We start from the raw sequence: 15,085 nt of genomic DNA on the forward strand, positions 1-15,085 counted from the left end.
GGATCAAAATTTGAAGAAGAAGCACAGAAGAATAGGGAGCAAGCTCACTTGTTTATTGCATTTGTGTTGTGCAACTCATATGTATTGCTTGCATATGCACATTAGTGTAGTTTTACATGTAGTATCTCTCTTGCTTTGTGTGAAATGGTTGCTAGACATAGGCTTGAGTGATGATTTATTAACTTGTGGTATCTAGAGTTGAAGTTAGTTTTTCTTTTGGTGTCTAGAACCCTATTGCTTAAAATGTTGATCTCATAGGGTATCTAGTGTTTTTGTATATGTCTATGTAACCACAGTGCTAATGGTGGAGCTCACAAGTGAAATTCAAAATTACAAGTGGTATACATGCTACAAAGGTTAATTTTATACACCTTAGCATCACTTATAATCTAGCATATGTGCAAGCTTCAAACCAAACCTATCTAGCACATATGTAATGGGAGCTAATTCTACTAAGCCGGGTTTGTGAAGCTTGCCCATTTCTTTTTTCATGTGGTATAGTGTTTGGGCAAGCAACACAAATCGAAACCAAGTTAGCAATGTACACTTGTGTGAAGTGCTGGCTTGGAATTTCAATTTAATTCCTATCTTTGTGTGGTTGACACCAATTAACAAAAAGGGGAGATTGAAAGCCCTATGGTTGGTTTTGGTAATTGGATGACAACTAGTGAACTAATGCTTTCAATTAAGTGTTATTGAGCTAGGATCCACATCAAGGTGGTGAGCAAGGCTAGGAAATGGATGAGAGGTGATCAATCCATATGGAGCAAATCTTTGTGTGGAGAAGATGGAGAGGTGAAAACAAGCCTGAAGGCAAAGGTATATGTTAGAAGTTTTCATTTTGCTAGCCGAGATGCAATAGATTGCATGGTCGGGTTTATGATAGATAGTCGTACTATTAAGAGGGGAAATCTAACACAAACAATTATCTAAGTCCCACTAGGTGTGAACTAACTTTGCATATGCATTAGACCTAGTGATGGGGTGAGATGCAAGTCAAAAATGTTTTTGAAATGCTAACTCAATGCCTAAGGTTAAGGTGTTTGTAGTTGAACACATTGGGAGTTAGCGCATTTGAAACGCTTGCGAAATTGTGACTTAGGGCAGCTATTTTGCTATCACCAGAAAAATCCAGTGCCCCAGTAGAAGGGTCACCAGAGAATGGACTATGTGTAGGTGCACTATGCTGAATTAGCTGTGGTTAGGGTTAGCCACTGGATTTATCCAGTTGTTGCCCATTGACTGCACTAGAGGATGCCCTAGCAATATTCACCGCATGGGACTTTTTGAACCGAGGCACCGGATAAAGTGGTGCGAAGCACCGGGCTTTTCCTGTGATGGCTGGAGCTCTCAGGTGGTGATTCCAGAAAGGTTTTAGGGTTATTGGATTAATCTGGTGATAATCACTAGAGAGGCACTAGAGAAATGAAGATAGCCATTGGGATTTCTAAAGGCTAGTTTGACTTTGTCTCAGCGCGCGCGAAGCCACTAGATTTATCTGGTGGTACATTTAAGTTGGCACCATAGAATGCGGTACAAATTTTAAATCCAAGATCAAATCTGAGCCATCTGATCGAGTAACACTTGCTCCGGTGGTGCCGGTCCGGTGGGCACCGGACTTATCCGATGTCTACGCAAACATCCCACCAGGAGCGTTTCCAACGGCTAGTTTTTGAGCGTCTCTATAAATATGTGTTGGCCGGCTCTTGGAGCCCTCTCTTGGCATTCTATGCATTCCAACACTGGTGTGAGCTCTCAAGAACACCTCCCACTCATCTCTTGCTTGTTGCTTGATCCAAAGTGAGAATGGGAGAGATTTAGTGCATTTACTTAGTTGATTTGCATCTAGTGGCACTAGTTCATCGTTTGGGCTATGGTTTTCTTCTTACTCTTTGTAACACCCCAGCCCATTAGAAGCCTGTAGTAGTTGTGTTGTTGGCCCATGTGACCCATGTGGCACACGAGGAGTTGTGGTTGGTGGGTTTAGTGCCGCCTTGGAAGTTTAGGAGGGTGAGGGCCAGCTTATAAGCCTTGTCGTTCCAAACGTAGCACCTTCGGGTTAGCCCTTTTACACGAAGTGAGGATGAAAGTGTAAGCGAGGTGCTATGCGTATGTAGGCCCATTCTACGTGCGGAGCTAGCCTATATAAGTAGTTTTGGACATGGGGTGTTACAGATGGTATCAGATCATCAACCCTTGCTGCACGTGTCCGTGGAGGGGTGTACCAAGGGGTGGTCCTGGACATCTGCCATATATTGTGGTCAGCTGCCGATGGCGTCATCCCTTAAGGTGGAGTGAATGTAACACCCCAGCCCATTAGAAGCCTGTAGTAGTTGTGTTGTTGGCCCATGTGGCCAATGTGGCACATGAGGAGTTGTGGTTGGTGGGTTTAGTACCACCTTGGAAGTTTAGGAGGGTGAGGGATAGCTTATAAGCCTTGTAGTTCCAAACGTAGCACCTCCGGATTAGCCCTTTTACACAAAGTGAGGATGAAAGTGTAATCAAGGTGCTATGCGTATGCAGGCCCGTTCCACGTGCGGAGCTGGGCCATATAAGCAGTTTTGGACATGGGGTGTTATAGTCTTGGTGGTTGCCACCACCTAGATGGCTTGGAGCAGCGGTGATCGTTGAGGGTCTTATTGGTGATTGTTGGCTTACTCTGATTGGTGATTTGTGAGAGGTTTTGATCCCACCTCGCAAAGATTGTAAAGGGATACTCTAGTGGAATGCTCATGGCTAGTTAGAGTGATCTTTGTGATTGATTCTTGCAGCACCCAGTTGTTGGTCAAGCTTGAGCGGCTTTTAAGCGCTTGAATCACTCACCTAGAGACTCACCACAACAGGGATTAAGTTGACGGCAAGTAACCGAACCTCAGGAGAAAAATTGGTTGTGTTGTCTCTCTTGCCCGGTTCGGTATTCATCACTACACTTGTGCTTTCATTCATACTTGGCTTGTGTAGTGTAGTTGCTTCTTAGTTTAGCTCTCTAGTTAGTTGTAGCTTTAGTTAGTTGAGTATCTATGTTAGTGGCTCTCCTTGTTTAGCTAGCTAGAGTAGCCTTGTGTAGTTGCTTGCCTTGTGTTGTTGTGTGCTCTAGTAGTAGAATTAAGTTGCTACTAGAATTGTGTAGGGGCTTGCGTTGGGTGAACTAGAGCTACGCAAAGTAGTCGCTATTAGGTTCATATTTTGTACTAACTACTTCAATCTAGTGTTGTGCAATTTGTAGATATTTCTTAATAGGCTATTCGCACCCCCTCTAGCCATCTCCATACTTTCACCATCGAAGAGGATCGGAGCTCACTCACCTTAGACAGGTTGGTGCAGAGCTGAAAGCATGTATGCCCTTAATTTGGGTTTTAGCAAATTAATTATAACACTTGTAGACTAACATTTTTCATTTGAGGAATGAAAGGAAGATTTAGCACACTTATAAGAGTCAATATACATGGATATCATGGTGTGTGAGATGGAATGCGTGAAGGATAGCTCAAGGCTAAGGTATAAAGATAGGCTTTAAATTTAAAAGGTGATTAGATGATGAAAAAAGATAGACTTGTTTAGGCTAGATAGCCATACTATCAAGAGGGGCTAATGTGTTTTTGTTGATGGTTATCTAGTGTCACTTTAATCAAGTAACAACATTACATGTGTAAAATGAGTGGCATTTGTAAAAGACGAAAATAAGGTTTTGAAAAATGTTTCAAAAAAAGATAACTAGGTGTGAATTGTGGATTGTCCATCCTAGGGATGCGAACAGTCTATTGACACAGTTTTTTTTAGAAGAGCGTTCAGACTGATTTGAATGTCAACCTCGGATGGTCTAGTCTATGGCCATAGACCATTGACCGGTAGATTTCACGGGATGTCCAACAGCGCGTTGTTCTTCTATTGTTCATGTGCAAATGTATGGCAGACAGTCCGGCCTCTTGGTGCAAACTGTTCACGGATTGAGTTTCTTCTTTTGATTCTATGTGTATGGGTTCAAGCATTCAGATAGGATGTGTATCCTTTTGAATGAGTTTTCTATATAGTCCAAGATCACCAAATTTGGACACCAGAGATAAAAGTTATGGTCAATTTACTGAGAATGTGCTAGGTTGAATTTCATACAGCGGACAGTCAACACCTATTGCCAGAGGTCTGCTATTATATGAGGGAACCCTGTCTAGAACTTGATTGGTTTTGTGTGCTGTGTGCACATTGTACATCATTCCTGGCCCCATGGGCGGACCGTCTGCAGGTATTTGCACAAACCTTTCCCAGTACTGGGTAGGTTCTGGTGTGTGATAACTTTTGAACGATGAACAGTCCGAACTATAATGGGATATGGTCCATAGTTTATTTTCTTGGGGATTCCATTTTCTATAGATCACATTGAGTCAATGGATCGTGGTAGAATTTGAATTGTGGACAGTTCAGGGCTTGTATTGCAGATGGTCCGCAGGTTAGTTAACAGTCGACTCTCACATGCTTTCATTTTAAATATAGTGGTTGGGTTGAGCGGTAGACAATCTGGCTTTGTACTGCAGACAGTCAGTGAAAATGCAGTCTGCACATAGAAGGCTATGTAACGACTAGTTTTGGAGTGGGGAGCTATATATGCTCTAGTCCGGGCTGTGGGTAACAACTTTTGTCACTTGAGAAAGATTCCTCAACATATCAGAGCATGCTTCTATGTCTAACTCACACAAACTTTCTTGGGATTCCATTTTTGGTGAGATTGAGAGCATTCCAGTGCATTGCATCAGTTGGTTGATCATTGTAGCACTAGTGAGACTTCAAGCAAGTGTGGTTGGCTTATTACTGTTGAAGGTTGCTGCCTCTCAGATGACTTGGAGCTTGTGGCTCTATGAAGCACTTCAAAGAAGATTGTGAAGGTGCTCCGGAAGTGATTGTGAGAGGATCTTGTGCTCACATCACTAGAGTGGTGAAGAGTAACTCTAGTGAAATTGATATGTGGACAGATTCTTTGGTTCTAGCCATCTGAAGATCAAGTGGAGACTTAGTAAGGAGTGGTTGAACATTGAATCCATCTCAACGTGGATTAGGGGTGAACAACAAGTCGCTAATACCATGAGATAAAATTCTTGTCCCTCGATCGGTTATCTCTTGTGCTAAATTTACCTTCTTGCAAGTTAATTTGTTTAGTTCACCTTCCTAGACTTGAATTGTTGCTTCTCACTCTAGGATGGAAACCTTCACCTAGCTTAGCAAGAGTAGTCTATTAGGGCTCTTCTATTGTACTAATTAAATTTGCTTAGTATTTGTGATTTTAGGTAAAACCTCCTATTCACCCACCAATAGTCGGTATCATTGATCCTACAATAGCAAGTGCCCATGGAGACGACATCCCGACATAGTGCGAGTGCACATGGATGAAATGGTGGCCTAGTGTTGAGGTGTGTGTGCCGCTACTATGGCCCAGTAGCGACCTTGCTGTCCTCCACATGCCTGACAACCACCTCCTTTGATGCCGCCTCCTCCTCATCCTAGGGTCTTCTATTCTCCTCATAGTTGGGGTCAATGGTGGGTGGCGGGGGGTTGAGCCAGTTGTCAATGACATTACTAGGCCATCCTAGGTGTACTTGCCATGGCATCTAGACTTCAGCGGCGGGTGCCGATACCCACACCCGAAGTTGTGTTCACCAGGAGGCCCGCCACGGAGTGAGCTCGTGCAGTGGTGGTGGCTTGGGCAGGCAAGTGGGAGCAGTGGCAACCCAAGCAAGCGGCGAGGACTATTCTGGTGTACCTAGCCTTCGGCTTCGGCAACACCATCATCCTCTTCGGCGGCTTTGGTATCTTTGGTGGCAGGGCAGTGGTGGCACATTTTGAACTCATCATGATGAACGTGGGTGGGAGAGTGGAGATGTGATGCCCATGGAACGGTGTGGAAGAGAGTTAGATTGTTAGACATGTTGTCTTATGTGTCACGAAGTATTTTTGAAGACGGGCATTTTCTATTAACAGAGGCAGGCAACCCATTTGTTTCTAGCAAATGATCACCGTTAATCAGCCATTTAAAGAGGTGGGTGTGTGACCGCCTCTATAAATCGATTAACAGAGGCAGTCACCTTAAGATTCCCACCTCCATTAATACCATTTACAAATCAGTAATACCTTCTTACCATTACACCGTACACTCATTTGTGACTATATAGGATGTTGTGTTTTTATATCAACATTTCATAATTTTATAATAAATATTTTGGCTACTAAATAAACTGAAAAGAAAAAAGTTTCAATTACAAAGTTTTAAATCTTGTCAAGCACTATAACTTTGGTATAGAATGCGTCTCCATTGGAGATTGTTTGAAAAAATTAAAATTTTGAATCTCAAAATATGTGAATTTAAAATAAATATTTAAGACACTAAAAAACTTCAAATCAAAAACTTATCAACAGCAAACATGTATATTAGGTCCGCCACTACAACTTTGATATTAACTACGTGAACATTCAAGGTCATTTGGAAATTCTAAATTTTGAATTTCAAAATCTATGAACTTTGAACACATATTTGGAACTCTAAACGACTTCAATAAAAAACTTTTCAACTGCAAAACTGTAGCTTGTATTGAGAACTACAACTTTGTTATAGACCCTGTCAAAATTTCAAAATCTATGAAATTTTAACAATATTTTAAGACTTTAAATTGTTTCAAATAAAAAACTTCTCAACTACAAAGTTGTAGATCGTGTGGAGAGCTATAATTTTTATATAAAATTTGTCTTCATCCGAGTTTATATGGAAAAAATATGAATTATTTTTTATGCAACTATTTCACTACCGGAAACAGGCCCGTTGCCAAGAGCCAGCGTCTTTGCCGAGAGCCAAATGTGGGCTCTCGGCAAAGAAAGGTTTGCCGAGAGTCGGCCCTCGGCAACGGTAGGCCGTCGGCAAAACCATATTTGCCGAGGGCCAGGCCGTCGGCAAATAATTACTCTCGGCAACCGGGCCCTTTGCCGAGGGTCCGGCCATCGGCAAAGAAAGGCCATTGGCAACCTGTGACGGCAGGCAAACGGCCTTCACCTGCCGTCTGTTTTGCCGAGGGTCAGAATTTGGCCCTCGGCAAAGAATTACTTTGCCGAGTGTCGTTTCTGTGCCCTCGGCAAAATATTTTTTTTTTGCTTTTTTTCCTTCCAAATTTTTTCCCTGGGTTTACTGTTGTACCTTAAAGTACATATTAAAATTTGGAGCTTTTTTTATTTTATTAGCTATATTTAATAAGTTTATTTCATTTACTTGAATTCTTCCCGGTAATTCAAATTTGAACTGCAGGTGCATCGAATATTGGAATTGAGTGATTCAAAAAATCATATTCATGGTATTGCATGTGGTGCGAGACCATATCCAGTGACAGATGCCAAATTTGGTGCATCATTTTCACAGAACACGGCGAGGAACTTGCGTGTAAAGTATTTTTAAATTATATAAAATGGAAATGATGTCCGAAATTCATGAAACTTGTCGAGGTGTCATTTCATCGCATGTATAGGCTGTGATAAAAAAATGAGTGGGTTTCGAGCAAGTTGCGACGTCCGATGCCTAAAACCCAGACATCTTCGCATGTGATCACATGTGATCACATGCGGAGATGTCTGGGTGTGATCACATGTTGACTTGGAAAAAAGAGCCCCTGAGTTGATCTATAAGTTGGAGAACATATTTCCACCCGGCTTCTTCCTGTTGATGCAGCATTTGATTGTGCACCTCCCGTACGAGACACGAATGGGGGGGGGGGGGGGGCGTGCAGAACCGCTGGTGCTATCCAATCGAGAGATGTCTAAAGACTATTCACAAGAAATGTGGAAATAAAGCTAGAATTGAGGCTTCCATGGCAGAGGCGTTCATTAACGAGGAGGTGTCAAACTTCACAATAACATACTATAAGGCCAACCTTCCTAGTGTGCATAATCGACCGGCTCATTACAATGAGGATGAAAGTAAATCTACCCTCAGCCTTTTGAAAGGGTCACTCGGAAGAGCGAGTGCATTGAGCCCAAAGACCTTGAGCAATGAAGAGTGGCGCAGTATCATGCTATATTTGTTGGCCAACCTAGATGAAGTGGCACCATATATCGAGTAAGTTCTCAACGAACTTGTTACTTACTCTGTCACTATTCTACATCCAACCCCGTCATGTTTCTTGTCTACACAGGGAATTTGTTAATCTATAGCGTCAATCAAGGCGACCTCGCCCTCATGAAGTTGATACCATTCTTAAGGAGCGGGATTTCATTTCTTGGTTCCAAAAGAAGGCACCATCCAACTTCCCCCTTGTTTCTTGATTTCAAGTTGGTCGTTTGTGTGAATAACATAACGCTCTAGCCTGACTTTGCAGTGCTACAGGGATGCGTCTATAAGTGCCGAATTGCGGCAGGTTGCCGATGGCTTCAACTTTAGGGTCATGTCATGTAACGTTTATGACGTCAATGGGTATCGCTTTCACACAACAAGCTATGAGCAGAGCCGGCCGCATCGAAGGACCACAAATACCAGAGTTATGATGCCCGGAACTGATGGCAAGGACTATTATGGGATACTTGAAGAAATATACGAACTCCAGTTTCATGGAGCCGAACCTTTTAGTCCTGTCATATTCAAATGCCGGTGGTTTGATCCTGAGGTATCGAGACAGTACCCTCATCTTGGGCTAGTCGAGACTCGACAGGATTCCGTCTATGAAGGTGATGATGTATGGATTGTGGCCACAGAAGCCAAGCAAGTCTATTATAGTCCATATGCTTGCCAAACCGAGGAAAACCTTAAGGGTTGGTATGTTGTTCACACAATATCACCGCACGGTAGACTACCTCTCCCAAACAATGAAGATTACAACTTGAACCCAGAAACACATGACAGAGAGTTCTATCAACACGAAGAGGGGCTACAAGGGAGCTTTGAGATAGACTTAACCGGGCTAGTCGAAATGGAGACAGACATCGAAAGGGTTGTGGACGAGGACTCTGGAGATGAGGTGGAAAATCCAAAGGACATAGTGTTCCTTGACCAATTACACTTAGGTGTTGATAGTGATGATGAGGAGGCGGATGAAGATTTGGACATGGTTGATAGCGATGACGATATGTACAATCCAGCTAATCCCGATCGTGGAGATCGTTTCTAATACATGTAATATTATCTATTTTTGTAATTATATTCATTTTGCATGTAATTATCTTCATTTTGCATCTCTTTCTAATTATGTATCGTTTATATATGCTAATTGTTTTGTTCTTTTTTAATGCAGGAGATGCCACCCAGGAGGTCCGTCCAGTCTCTTTACGCCAGCCAGGAGGAGCCGGAGGCGTCGGTTCAGCCTCTGGAGCCGGTGCCGAGGCGGAGGAGCCGCAGGTGTCCGAGTAGGACGCAGCCGACTACCCCTTCGGCCATGGAGGAGCCTGCCACCACGATGGAGCATGCGGATGCAGGGGGGGTCCTCCACCTCAGGGGACGAGGCGACTGCAGGGGGATCCACTTCCTCTGGTGTGTCGATGGTGTACTTGTGTGGTCCCGCAAAGCTCCCGCGTCGACCAATACCTGAAGCGGCCTGCCTGCTGATCACACCCTATGGGGATAGGTAAGTAACTTAAGATGTGCTCGAAACTTCTTCATTTGAAATGTTGAAAACCAAAATACAAACTAATACTTTTTGTAATCACTTGTGCAGGAACTGGAAACTTGTGGAGACTGGAGCCAAGGCACGCAAAGTGAATGGCATCCTAGGAGGTCTATGCAGGGAGCACTACCCTGGCCTGGTGGAGATGAGCTCGGACATGTTTGAGCCGGCCACTCAGTTCGACCACTACGAATTGGCTGCTGATGCCATGGATCGTAGTGGCCACAGATACAGGAACAAGGCAGAGCGGGTCGTTAGGGACCTGTCGGTAAGTCTTTTAGGCACACATTGTATTCTTTTAGCCACAGATACATCGTATTCATTGGGCATTCTTCTAATAAGTAATTGATACCTCACGCCTTTATGCAGGATTTCTTTAGAATCGAGGAGGGCAAGGAGCACAGGGCGTACCAGGTGGCGGTCGCTTCTTGTAAGAAGAGCGTCACGGACATGATTCACGACGCGCGTCATCAGGCGCACATTTGGCACTACGTGAAGGTCCAAGGGCGTAGCATCAAAAAGGACGAGGCAAGACAGGTGGTGCTAACCAAGGAGGAGTACCTTGCAGTAAATACGGAACATTACTATTGATTTCTTCTGAGATTAAGTTTCCTTAATTTGATCTTCTGATATATCGTTTGCTTGATGGCCTGTAGGCGATTCCTAACTGGTGCAATCGGCATCCAGATGCCTAGGAGAGGATTGTGGACATGTGGCTCAGCCAGGACTGGAAGAAGGAGCATGATGAAGCACGCGAGCGCCGTTTGCTAATGCAAGGAGTACCACACCATCAATGAAGCCGCAACCTCTCCGAATTCTCAGAAGCTTGGGTAAGGCGAAACCATTTCTCTAACCTAACACTCAATTCTGCAACAACTCTAACAATGTTATTGTCTTTCTCGTAGTCGGCGTCACATGGTGGCCGCCCTTGTGGTCACCTCAAGGCATATGCCTTGTCCCACTTGGGCAAGGCGACGTCCGCCACCGACTGGACCTCGGAAGTCCCTGCCGAGTCGTTCACCAACGCCAGCATTGCCCGTCGCATCTCTGCGTACATAGAGATGGCAAGGTCGGTCCATGGGCCAGACTACGACCCGACCACCGAGGAGTGGCTTGATCCAGAGCTCGTGATGAGGGTGGGGCAAGGCAAGAAGCATGGGCGATTCTGGCTTGGCGACGGTGTCCTCGACACGACCTTTGTTCCTCCACTGCACTAGATTCGAGCAGCGAGCACGAGCTCAATGCCGGCCATACGCTAGCGCCCGACCGTGGTGTCGACACTCCAGGTAAGTGTTCTCTTCCATTCCTAGTTCTTTGACTTTTACATACCTTAGCTCCGCAATCTTGAAACATTGGCGTCAAATGTTGCAGGCACAGCTGCAGGCGATGGAGGCCGAGCGGGAGCAGCAGCGGCAGAGGCTGGCAGCTTTGGAGGCCGAGCAGGAGCTCGAGCAGCAGAGGCTGGCAGCTTTAGAGGCCAAGTAGGAGCAGGATCAGCGGCAGATGGCAGAGGTGCTCTCCTACGTGCGGGGTCTTGCGATGACCCAAGGTGGAACGGTCCCATAGTTCCTACTCGGTCAGCTGCAGCCTACACCTCCACCTCAGCTTGATTCTACTCCGGTGACTATGACAAATATTTTAGTTTCTCTAAATGTCAAACCTAGTGAAACCTAGTAAAACCTAGTGAAACCTAGTGCTAGTGGTGATGGTAGTGGTTGGTGGTGGTGGCGTGGTTGTTGGTGGTGGTGGCATGGTCGTGGTGGTGGCTGCGTGGTTGGTGGAGGTGGTGGTGTGGTGGTGTGGTTGTTGTTGGTGGTAGTAGTGGTGTGGTTGTGGTGGTGGCGTGGTGGTGGTGGTGGTGGTGGTGGTGTGGTGGTGGTGGTAAAAAGTACATGTAGTGCTTGGTTATCTATTTATGTTGTCTAACACGTTCTGCATCTTCTTTGTTTGTGTAGCGTCAGTCGGCGGTGTCGAACGACCCTAACCTTCTCCTCGTCAACTCCCCAAGATCGCACGCGGCGCCTTCTCAGCCCGGACCGTCGCCGTGACCAGTTTGGCGCCTCCTATGCCTCTTGTTTATGTTGCTTGTCGAACTTTACACTTGTGGTTGTCTATGTGTCGAGATTTGTTTGTGACTTCGAACTTCGAGACTTCTATGTGATGTGGATGTGAATTATGTGATGTGGATGTGAATTATGTGATGTGGATGTGGTTATTGATATGTGGATGTGCTTATTGTGATGTGGATGTCATATATATGTTTATTTGTTGACTGGAAATGCAAAAAACAAAAAAAAATTAAAACTGGCTGTGGCTTTGCCGAGGGCTATGGTCATGCCCTCGGCAAAGCTGGGAATTCTGGAACACACAGAATCCCAGCTTTGCCGAGTGCATGACCATAGCGCTCGGCAAAGAGGAAGCCTTTGCCGAGAGCTGAGCCATAGCTCTCGGCACAAAAAATGTCAAAAAAAATTATCAATATTCTTTGCCGAGAGCTCTTCGGACAGACGCTCGGCAAAGTTTTTTGGAAAAAAAATCAGAAATTCTTTGCCGAGAGCTTGCTAAGGCTCATGGCAAAGATCAACTTTACCGTGACCTCTCCCAGTCACGGCGAAAATTTTTGCCGGCGGCCGGCTAACCCTCGGCAAATCCTTTGCCGAGAGCCCGAGATGCGGCTCTCGGCAAAGTAGCCTTTGCCGTGAGGTACTGTGCCGACCGGCCTTTGCCGAGAGCAACTCTCGGCAAAGCTTTTGCCGAGGGCAAAGGCTTCTTTGCCGAGCGTATCCGGCCATCGGCAAAGAACCTCGTTCCAGTAGTGTTTAAAGAGACGGGGATCTTAATAGAACGTCCGCCTCTTCTAATAGCGATTTTCATATATGAGCATCTTAAGATGCCCACCTCTATAAATTGATTTACAAAGATGGGCATCCTAAGGCGAACACCTCTGTTAATTGATGATTTTCAGAGGTGGCTGTCTTAGAACTCTCACCTCTCTAAATTATTTTCAAAGACGGGTATTTTCCTAGAGGCTTTCTGACCATTTATGGAGGCAGCCCCTAAATATTCTCGCCTCTGTTAATTAGAGAGGCTGTCACCAAAAATCATTTTTTTGAAATACTCCTAAAATCGTTTTTGTGGTAGTGTGTTGTGCTTTAAGTGACGTGGCAAACTATGATACGGATGGCTGAGTCAATTGTCAGATGTGCCCTAAATGGTAAGTTATTTCCTATTTCCCTAACAAGGACACAACAGTTCTCCTAGAATTTCAAAAATAAAGTTAGCACTAAAAAAATTAATGATCACAAACTGGCCATCATTTCTTCTATTAGATTCAGATGGCACGTAAGATGGGCTTACCTCGCTAACAGGGCTCCGCTGCTGGGCGCCTCCAGGAGCCGGTGCCGGAGGCTAGCAGCTGGGTTGTTCACTGAGCCGCGGCCGCCCCCCTTCCGATTAATCCTCTCTCGATCCACAAATCCCTCCCCTCTCTCCATCTCGCTCCCTGAAATCGAGGAGTGCGGGAGGACGCCGCAGAGCGCGTTGGCTCCTAGGGTTTGCCGGTCGGATTGGGGCTCCGATCCGGGCGTGCAGGCATGAGGATTCGGGAACTCCGGGATGGGCTGGAGGTGGAGGACGATGAGCGGGAGGAGGAGGGATCGTGGGGTGGCGGCGGCGACGGGGAGGTGGTCGCGGTTGTGCGACTGCGGGCGAAGCGCGCACTCGTCGGCGCCGGCGCGAGGGTCCTGTTCTATCTGATGCTTCTCTACAACGTGCTCCGCAACCATTTCGATGGCGAGTTCCGCTGGTGGGATCGCGTCAACAAGGTGCTGATCTTTTGCCTGTCTCCAAGTTTATGTTCTGGTTTCGTTATTAGTGTTTAGGGGGTGCGATTTTGAGACATGTTTTTGGGGACAGCTAGCGGCCTAGCGTTGTGTGCCCGGTTAAATTTCATCAAATATACGTGCAGTCTTATTATTATTGAGGTGTAAGAGCTGATCAGTTAAACTGGTGATGGAATAATAATAGTCATTCCTTCTTAATGTACAATAGACATTTTAGCCTGATATATCCTTAACCCCCTCTATCTTCAGTATGTTTTGCTAGGTGATGTTCTGTTCTCTAGCGATGTTCCGTGCCTAAAGCAACTTGGTGTAAGAGGTGTTGTTACACTGAATGAAGCCTATGAAACTCTGGTTCCAACATCCCTACACCAGGTAGATGTTCCTTTACCTCTCATAGCTGCAGGAGTAACTTTATTTGTCTCTGAACTTATAATGTTATTACTTGACCAAGAGAACTACAGGTTATATTCTAACCTAATAAGTATGTACATCGTGAACTTACTGACACTTAAGTTGGGAAGCTGTAGATCCAGCTTCAGGAGGCACTTATTTTTTAAGCCATTGTAGAAGTAGGCAAAAAAAATCCTCGTCTTTGCATTCTGATGATGTACATCATTTCATTGCCTCCTTATGAATTGTGCAATCAACAAAATCACTTGGTTAGGTTGGCACTGGTGCACATGAGATAGAGAGGTAGGCAGGTAGCAAGCAAGATAGTGTTATGGTACCATACCATATCTGGTAGGTTTTACAACTTATGTCTGAATAATCATATAATTCTATTTTTCAGGCTCATGGAATCAATCATCTCGAAATTCCCACAAGGGACTACCTGTTTGCCCCCTCCCTGGAGCATATTTGTCGGGCAGTGGAATTTATCCATTGTAAGTATGTTTTGAACCATGTTTTCATTTTCTTTTTGCTTCTTAGGGTTTTTGGAATTTTATGTGTGCTCCATTAATCCATCATCAAGCAACTTGTCTTGATGATGTCATCTCAGTTTTAGGTTGCTAATTTAGTGGTGCCAGTTCAGATCTGGCAAGTAGTTGTAGTGGTCAGCTACGGTTTATGCAATGCGTCATTTGTATTACTTTGATATTATCTTTGGCTGTTGTTGGACATTTTGTCAGCTTGAATGTAAAGGCTTATTCTTCAATTGAATTATGATTGCTATTATAAAGTTGTACTCCCTTCCAAATTATAGGTCACTTCAGCGTTGTAGGAAAATGCACCAACATCATTTCATTAAATCCACCATGAAATATTTCTTGATAGTTTTCTTTTTTTGTGCTGCATACATCAATGTATTTTTCTATAACCTGGTCGAAGTTAGAGAATTTTGAATTAGGACAAAGCTAAAGTGATCTATAATCTATAATTTGGAACAGGGGGAGTCTTTTTTCAGTTATCATGATGCATGTCAGATGTGACAATGCTGTGAACTAATCCGTATGGTGTGATTAAAAGTGGTAGTTCTTTAATTAGTCAAGGAGCAGGAAAGATAGCTTATAAGCTGTGCTAACCATTGTTGTCAATTGTCATTGGTATTAGTTTATAAGATTTGTACTATGCATTTCTATTTGACATTAATGCTATCCCATTGATGTTATCTAGTAAAAATAT

This window comes from Miscanthus floridulus, chromosome 10 (genome assembly GCF_019320115.1).
Source record: "Miscanthus floridulus cultivar M001 chromosome 10, ASM1932011v1, whole genome shotgun sequence".
In the NCBI taxonomy this organism is placed as follows: Eukaryota; Viridiplantae; Streptophyta; class Magnoliopsida; order Poales; family Poaceae; genus Miscanthus; species Miscanthus floridulus.